We start from the raw sequence: 10,059 nt of genomic DNA on the forward strand, positions 1-10,059 counted from the left end.
CAGAAGCAAATAAAACAGCGTTATTAACGCGCCGTAATCTCCGTCGCTTGTTACAGCGATGGAAGCATGGAGCCTTGTTTAAATTCGAAAAGCAGTCGTTAGAAGCTCTTGATAGTTACGCGATGCAATGTGTGCGCTCCTGTTACGAAACGGCAGTAAGACCAAGTTATAGTCAATATAGTTGAACTGGAAAAGGATAGAGTGAGAAAGAGAGAGGGGGGGGGGCGAGAGATATAGCAAGAGGGTGGTGCAAGGACGGTACAACAAGAATGAAGAGAGTAAGGCAATAGCATTTCCGGTATGGCGTCTATGTCTTCGCAACCTACAGCCGGAGGCTACCTTTCTCAATAATAAGTTTCGCATTATACTGCAACTCTTCTGTTTGCATCTCCGAGTTCAAGGGGATCGTTTCCCAGCACACCTCTTTCTCTTTCATATTTCTTCCTTGTGTATACCTCTCTCTTCTTCCTCTTGATCGCGTTCGCCTGGTTTACTCGGGTCGCTCAACGCCTCGATCTTTATCCAACTACGGACTAACTTTTATGTTGGCATGACGGAAGGAGAACTGCTCTGTTTATAGTCCAAATACGTATAGTTTTTCCTGCCCGTTCTCTCTTCGCGCCCAGTTCTTTACCCAGTAGCGCATATCTTCGCCGTGGCTATTTTGAACGTGAAATAAAAGGCACGGTTCAGTATAGTACAAGTATTTCGACAGTACCCGATCTGGCAAATCAATTTGAAATGTATAAGTGGGTCGATAATGAATCGAAAGTGTCGTGTCTATTAATCAGCACATATTTCGCTGTTAGATATAAAGTAAATAAAAATGTGTAAAATATTTAATATTCCATAGGTGGTAGTAAAACTTGCTAAAATTTATCGCTAGTATGAAACTAGAAGCTGTTACTGTTGTTTTGCTACGATAGACGCGTATTCATTATCCTGTAGCAATTGCAGCTTTTCCTTCGACGTCCGTCGGGAACTTAAACGAGTTACCGTGCTCGAGGCATCGATTCACGTCGCAGGCAATGAATTACGTGAGGTCCATCTCGAAGGCGATATGCTGAATCGCTCACGATCGCGAGAGAAGTTAGCGTAAGCTCTGGATAGGTCACCGCTGTTCGTCTGGCTTAGCGCGCAATATTGGTTACCGTCGACGTAATATAACATCTTGTAACGTGAAATGGATCATAATATTCCCGATGTAATACGGGCCATCTATCTGGATTTCGCTTTCCGTGCACGGCGGTTAATTTCGTGTGGAATTATATCCGAGCGCGCTTTATTCTACGATGGTCACAGTTACGCGCGTTAACTCGCTCGAAATCCTAAAAGCCTGAGAACACGTATCGACTGTGGACTCAAAGGCTTCGTCCACGAATGAGTTGTAATTCGCTAATGATCGCGTGCACCTTCCGCCCGCCAGCGGCATATACATACAATGCGCGATAGCGCTGGATAATATAAATGCCAAACTTTTCAGAGCGCGGATTTTGTGTGAAATTTATACCCCGGACTCGCCGATCAAGGCAATATGCTGAGATGAAAGGGTAGCTCGGTTCGGTTTCAGACGTTTGATCCTGCACCGAACACGAATAAAGTTATAAATGAATTGAAATTTAATTCAATTAGCGGAAATTACAAAACTTTATTTCGGAAGTGTCGGTCTCCTCAAAAGAGAAAGAGAGAACAAGATAAAAAAAAGAGAAAAGGGGACAAAAACGAGAAAGCAAGAGAAAAAGCGGTATAAATACTTTTTCTTTTTGTCATATTTTGATCAAGGATTAATAGACCGTGCCGTCAATTCCTGTTAAGCTTATATTTTATTGCGAGTTTGCGGGCGAGATAGTATAAATATGTAATTAATATCTCTGAATTCGCATGGATACTGTAGACACTTTCAACACTCATAAATAAAACAAATTTTTATGATTTAAAGGAAGAAAATAATTATGAAATATTATGATATGACTGATAATGCGTAGCAATAGCTGTAAATGTTATATATCGGAACATGACACGCTTCGATAATAGCAGTGTGCCGTCAAAATGCAACGGCAACGGACTGGTTCGGCTGCGCATTTACATAGAATTCCGGTGTAATGCAACTCGGTCGAACGCATAGGGCGCAAAACAGCGCCTCGTCTCGTGCCCTTATTATAATGTATTCCCATCGGTCGGGGGTCGAACTCGCTCCTGTAGGACACGGGTAGGATTCAACGATGTAACGTTTAGCAGACGGAAGTCTCGTGGGGTTACAGCAAGCTAGTTCCGGACGATTCCTCGCAGAACTGTAAATACGACAGGAACGACACGACGTCGATTTCCTTCGTAGAAAACCGAATTTCCTCAAACTCGTATATCCAAAGACTTCTTATCGAAGGCAAGATAAATGAAACCGAAAGAAAGAAAATAACGTGAATCTCAAAAATAATCATATTTCTTTTTATCTTTAAAAATACATACGTATATATTTTTTAACATTTTAGCACAATAACTTTTCAGAGCTTTCTGTGTGTTGCTATATTTGGTTTTGAATTTACTATTTTGAAAAAGTACTGTACACAATAGACTACCATAAATCGAATTTAAATATATTCTCTCTTCACACTTTTTCCCAGAATAATAATGTACTAAAATAAATGCACTTAAGAAAAAGTAAAAGTGGGACGTACTATATAGATTTGCAAACTCAGAAGTCTTCCGCAACATTTTCTTCCTTCTTTTCCAATAACTTGTCGTTTCCTGGTTAGATTAATATACTTTTTTTTTATTTACTTCTGCAAAACTGCGGACCGGTACGACGCGTATAGAGACAGGATGAGAGGCGGGCAAACCTACCCTTAATTAGGTACGGTAATCACGAGAGCCGAAGGGAACAAATCCAAGTTTGATTTACCATTCACCTGTTTTATCTAGATGCAATTATGCACCCCTCGTGTATATCGGGGAACTCGTATATGGGCGGATTATGCAGGGGCCCATCATTCGTGGAACAGGGTATAGTCGGGGAACTAGGGGAAGTGCAGGGCGAGGAGGGACTTTTCGCGTTTTGCGCCGTTCCTAACTCACGTACAGCTGCATAACTCCATTGTTGTATCGATTCGTACGCCGTTCTCTCGCCGGGCTTTCCGCTTCATCCCTTCGGCGAAGGGCAGCGCGATGGGTCGGAGAAGTTCGCTTTAACGAGCTTTCTCAAACTCGATTTTGACAACGCGGGGGAAAGGTTGACTTCAACGGAAAGCGCACGCCATGGAATAAACGCTTGCGTAAGGCGTGTATTTTATGTACGTACATATCTATATACTAAGCGGAAAATCGATGCGTGAGTCAATATTATGACAATATTGATAAGCCAAGAAAGCATTACAACTGTTGCATAAAGTCTATGTATTGTAAGACTTTCATACATTCTAAATATTTTGCTTGGAGACAATTTTTTATAGTCTATACGCCATTTTCGATATATATATATATATATATATAGAGAGAGAGAGAGAGAAGCCATATAAATGAAATGTACTTTATATGAACATTAAATTTAAAATAATTTTATAAAAGAACTTTACAGAGAGAAATTTTTATAATTTTATGTTCAACTTGTTTCACAGTAATTTAATATTTAATTAAACACCAAAACCTGCCTTATGATGCTAATAATAATTTTCATTAAGAATAAACAGTTAATTTTTTTTGTTTTGACTTAAAGTTAGTTATTATGTACGAAGTATTTTCACTCTTTTTTTTTAATTTCAGAAAATGAAAATCCTCTTAGGGAGACTTCTCGTTCCCATCACGAAAGGTTGCATGCTTCGTTGACTTTAATTTTAGGGGACACGTCGGAAATATATTAAATATAGATCAAATTTGTGCAATCTAGGGAGTATTCTGATGGGAATATGATGAGTGGCGAAGTCGGAGAATATTTTCCATCTTAGTGATATTTCGGAAAGTATTGTATACGTATCGATATCTATCTTATTTATTCTTTGTACATTAAATTTGAGAACAAACATCGATATGATTTAAAATTTTTTTTGTGCTTATACCGTCATCAATATATTTGTTAAATAAATTATGTAATTATAACATTGCAACTTTTAATTAAAAAAAAAAAGGAAAATATTTTTTTTTTAATTTTTCTTAAAACAATTTTTAAGAAAGAATAAATGAAGCATAAATAGTCATAAAATAAGTTTGTCTGATATTTATAGCCGACAGATAAAAAATTCAAAACTCAATACATTCTATGCACATACATATAACTCTCATATATGTCTACCTATGTAACATCTTTATGTTTTAAGTTACACAGACAGATGATTTCATTTACCAATGTCCGGTTTACACAATATCTCGTCAAGCGGTCTACAGCTGACAAAAGAAGAGGTGCATCAGGGGCTTGACGACAATCAATGCCGATAATTCGTCGCCAGGAAATAAAATTTGAGCGGGGGAAGCGATTGCCAGAGAAACGACGAAAATCGCGAGAACGTTTTTTTATGTTTCTATATACTTGATATGGCAATGACTCTTACAGATTTTGCACTCATTTAAAAAACATGTACAGGATAGCATACAACACCGATCATACCCGTTTGCTTTGTATATAACATTTATTTTTAACAAAATTGGTACAAAACTAATACCTATAGCATTAATTATTATCAAAGCCTAAAACCTTTGGATTATTAAATGATATGACGTTTTGTACGCCATTCTGTATATACGATCATTTTAATGTGTTAATGATATTTCTACATAAGTTTTTCTATAAAAAAAAAAAATTCTGGATTACTGTCAATTAAATAAATAAAATTCTTCAATGTGGCAACAAGTACATTTACATGTTTACAAATTTCCTGAGACATTTTTTTAATGATTAAGCTTTTTCAACTAAAGGGACGTTGAAAAATCACAGAGATGTCTTCGCGTTATCTCAGCGATATAACGTATTCAATGTACAGACATTGCGTGAGGGTGTATGTGGAAACGGTCGAGATAAATCGGTGTCCTCGAAATTGCCAGGCACGATATTTCGGTGCATCAAGGCTCGCCGACATTTTTTTCTCCCGTATGAGATAAGTCGAGGCATTTTAAAATAATTCCGCGGATCCTCGAGTGACTCCTAATAGCTCGGAAGAAACGCGTCTCGAGAGACCTTTTACGCGTTGGCACGGGGACGTGCGTGATCTAAATTCCGGCGTATCACCTTCGCACCCCCGAAAAAGAAAAGCGGAAGTTCCCGAGTCGTCGTATACTGTGACGATGTCGCACGGAAACGGCTTTCCAAAAGACAGCTCGTAAACTCGTCGAATTTGCTAGCCTCAAGTTTCGGTTGCTAAATAGCCTGTTCCATCCGTCAGTATTTTCTTTCTCTTCCTTGGAAGGTTCCTTTCCATTTTAGAAAAATGGAGAAACAAACAGTGGAGTCTTTATATACAGAGGGCTCCGTATTTTATTTGTACAAATTTCTACTATACATAGGTATGTGTATATATATTTGGGTTGGAATAAAAGTTCGTAGCGCTACTTCATTTGTATAATGTCTACATGTTTTTAAAGAAATTTGGTAATTACGCAATTCAATAAAGCAAAGTTTCAATCTGACTTATTCGTTTTTTCAATTGCGATATAACAATGATTTTTAATGGAATTATGAGCAACCGAAATGCTCCTTTTATTTAATTCGCAATAACTCAGTACCAAAAAACTTCAGGACATTAAAAAAAAAATAACTTTGTAAGGAAGAGTTTAAGTTTTCATGTTAGAAAGTCAAAAATTTGGACACGTTACAGATCCATAAAGAGACAAAAAAATTTCCCATTTTGTTCAATTCGTAGTTTTCTATACGTAAAAATTATCAAACTCACAGAAACTTAAACCTTTCAAAAGTAAAAAATTTAAATTTCGTTTATTTTTAACAAAGTTACGACTGCTTGAAGTTCTTGAACGCTATGAACCTTTGTTCCGACCCAATATATTCGCCGTTTCATTCAATCTTCCTAAAATCTTTACTTTACGTTTACATTTACATTTTAATCTTGAATAAAATTCACATAAAGTCCTATAGGTACAAACGCGACTGTTAATTTGTCTCGTTTGGTAATCCGTTACTGTACTCTATATTTCCTAGGATTACTTTCCACCGATTTTTTTTATTTGGTCTTACAGTTCGGTCAATGTAAAAAAATTAACTACGTTTCTCCCGTTTTCTCTTGCCTTCTCTTCTTTCGTACCCTTTCAGCATCCAAATCTTGCCGCTCGTCTTACCTCATCCTCGCTCACGTTCTTACTGGAAAACGAGCGATTAATACCTCGCGAAAGTTACGGGCAGAAAACACACTTGTCGAGGAGAATAATGGCGCACGAAGAAAGGAAACCGTGAATACCGCGGCGCCGCGTAAAATAACGTTAATGTATCTTTATAACGGGCGGAAATCAAGTTTTATTATGACTCAAGATTCGCTCGAATATTCCGCTACTACCTGGCTTTAGTATAAACACGTCTTGTTATCTTTATTCCTTTTCACAAGATGCGCACCGGTTCGTAACTTTGCTACATAAAATTGTTCGTAATTGTGAAGTGCAAATTGTTCCTGGATGCGGAGATCTTCGTGAATACTAATAAAATGCATTAATTGTTAAATTAATCAAACGTTAAAATATATGAGAGTTCTGTTAAAAAAAAGTACAGCTTCCGTGCAGTTTTTGCATAACTAGCAAAAATAAGAATTGGAACAATTGAATCACTCCATGTGCACGTATTCGAGTTAAAATGTAACGTAAAACGTAAAAAGAAGAAACGAAGTGCGCTGCATAACGGGGATAAGGGAAAGAAGATAACAAGAACAAGATAAAAAGGCAGAATAGAGGAGGAAAGGGGCAAGCGAGACAAGAGGCGAGCATGATGTTAGAGGAAGAACTTAATATGGCACCGCTCAGCTTAATAGGCGAAGCAGGCATCGACCCACCCCATACGGCCCGACGAAGAGAGGCAATTTTCTTTATTTCACAGCGTATAATTATATTAAGCAACAGTGACGTTCATTCGTTTCATAAAAGCGAAAAAATGAAAGACTCAACTTTTCAGGATTTTAACGTCGGCGGATCGAACGGGCGGGCGATGTGTATCCTGGCGGAGCTTTTCATCGGATTGGAAAAACTCATGCGAGCCAATCGAGTGTGCCCCGTGTCGCAAATATCGTTCGCGATGTTTCTCGCGTTTCATGGATTGTTTTTCGTTTCTTCTTGCCCCGTACCCGGCGAACAGTAATATCGACTGCGGAAAGCAGTTGATACTCGGCAGTCACGAGAAGGAGGGATCCCTTCACATTCCCTTCGCATTTCGTTCTCAGACTTGATAAATCTCCTAATGTCTTTTTCGCTCTTTCTCTGTTCCCCGATTTCTTGCGCTACATTTCTTCTTTCTTATAGTTCTCGTTGCATGTATCGTAACTGGTACGCGACAGTATTCTTTCTTTCTTAAACTCCTTCGCACGATAAGTTTTGTCTGTATTGAGTTCTTACATTGAGACTTATACAACTGAAACAGTAGTGCAAGCATAAACTTAATAATATAATTATAAAATTTTATCTTTTTTGTCGCTATATTTTGTTAAATAATTTATCAGACATAACACAAAAATTAATAAATTACTATCACATATGTAACTAAAAAAAAATATGAAAGTTCCAAAGTTATTATATTAATAAAAATGATCAAAGTTATCTGTATTTAATTTTTTATGTAAAGTTTATATAACACTAGATCTATTTTTAGTTATTTATCTTACCTGAATTTTCCAAAGTCATCTAGGAATTATTTTCTCTGAAGCGCTGTTTGAGAAAGAAAACCCGCGAGCTTTGATCTCGCCCCTTGAGATCCTCAGAATTGTACGGGTAAATAAATATCCCGGTAATTCGATGCGAGCCCATTAGGAGAAAAACAAAAGAGTCTGAATGGGACGGAGAAATTTTCCAGCAGATAATTGAAATTGGAGACGCATTACGCTCTTTCGAGTACCTAACTGGGAACGTACTCCTCTTTCTGCGAGTACAGGCTGTGCAGCTCGCCAATACAATACTTTTAAAAGTTTCTAAATATAACGACAGAACGAAACAACAATCCATTGTTTCTCTCGTCGCACTCAGTTTTATATTACTTATAATCCCTTAAAATATTTACGTTTCCATCAATTCGTGTTACTTTGTTTACCGTTCATGAAGCTTTCTGTTGCCCCATCAGACAAACACGAAACTTTCTTCCTTCTACTCGTAGTAGTGCCACAAACAGAGAAAATCACATAACTGTGTCTTCTAATTGAACGGTATTATGTAACGAGTTATATATAATAACAGCAGCGTTTTGAGAGATGATAAACGCGAAACTTTAATAAATTACGAAACATTAAAATTTTATTTCTTTTTATTTTTTGCTGGATTTTAATAATATGCCAGGTTTAAATATATGAAACTTAAATAATTTTAATTTGCTACTATAAAGAGTTTAATAAAATGAAAATATAATTCGAGTCAATTTATTTATTCCATGACCTCATCTAATTTTTATTCTATTTCCTTTTTATCCTTTTATTCTACCTAACTGACAACGAGCGATATGTCGTTTTGCATCAAATGTACCAGTTATCAAAATTGATCCGTGCACAGTGCGCGATTTTAAGACGTGTATCTGACATAATACGTGCTCAATAGAGGCACCGCAGCGTGCACACAGGTACGCGAAATGTACTGAGACGTAATTTGTGGATCGTTGCGTTAACATGAGCATTTAAGCGACGTTTTCGGAAATTACGATAGGATGTAGCTCGCGCAGGTGAGGAGGTTTTTGCATAAATTGTAATTAACATACCATCAATTATGATTATGACGGACACGCGTGTGGCAAGGCAGATTAATGTTTATGGGTAGCAAGCTTTATGGTCAAGAGTAATGCGAGGCGCGCAAGGTGCCAAACTGGAAATTAGATCGTAGCGCAAAGGATTTACGGTAGCTAGTAACATCAGGTAACAACGGTGTAACACTTACTGTGAAATTAATGCTAAGCCAGCAATCTCTGTTGTACGTAATGTATATGAATGTTACATGAAATATACATAGATCTTATAATATATGTATGTACTTCGTCAATTATGACACATCATCATTATTTTACACATATAATTTTTAATTTACTTCCTATAATTCTTTTGTAAAAACAATCGAGTTTACAATTTATTACATATTTCATTAGTATTCACATAAATGACGAATGAGATAGAGTCATTATTAAAGTATATTACCTACATGTCGAGAATTAACTATTGAATCGTGTAATATCCATAAAGCGGTTTAGTAATTTGACTTTATAAAGAGTGATATTTTATATTTTATATACATGTTTTTGATAAATTAAAAATAGAGCTGCTTGTAAAAATTAACGATCGGGTCGATAGTCGCCGGATGCCATCAGCTTAATGACCGACGCACGTTACAGTCGATAAAACCGACAGTCAGGCAGGGGACAAAGTTTATCGCGTATTGACAATATTTTACAATAAAGAGGTAATATACGGGGGATTTAGTTTATATTTGAAAGTTTCACCATTATGGATCGTACAGTAGCTATTCTTATAGAACGCAAAGTTAAACCCACATGGAGCTCATAGAGAAAACGGCGCTTCCACTCCTCGACCTCACACACTAACATGCTTTATAGTTCATCTACATCGGATACCATGGGGTGTTATTAGAACTTTTCAGTCGTATAAATCTGAGCCCGCGATGATACGACTTCCTGCAAGGATGCTCTCTAAAGCCGTCATAGATCCTTTAAAAACGTTAAAAGACTCACAAAGTTTTCCAATGCTAATAGATTTTTTTATACCCATACCTACATTGATTAGCTGTATATTACTTCATTTTTAGAAATATAAGATATTTAAGTACAACACTGGAGAAAAGTTTTTGGTCTTTGTGACTACAAATTGCAGGGTAAAATAATTATGGCTAGGAGCTCCATTTTTATGGTTGTTACTGCTATAATAATAATAATAATAA

At 36.8% G+C, this 10,059-nt stretch overlaps 1 protein-coding gene across 1 annotated transcript in view; it reads right to left on the reverse strand.

Moving 5' to 3' along the window:
* LOC108731367 (teneurin-a) overlaps positions 1-10,059 on the reverse strand; it is a 344,833-nt gene that overhangs the window by 136,333 nt on the left and 198,441 nt on the right. The gene's annotated exons all lie outside the window — the stretch shown is intronic.

The sequence above is a fragment of the Mycetomoellerius zeteki genome, unplaced genomic scaffold (assembly GCF_001594055.1).
Source record: "Mycetomoellerius zeteki isolate Tzet28-1 unplaced genomic scaffold, Tzet1.0 scaffold125, whole genome shotgun sequence".
NCBI lineage: Eukaryota > Metazoa > Arthropoda > Insecta > Hymenoptera > Formicidae > Mycetomoellerius > Mycetomoellerius zeteki.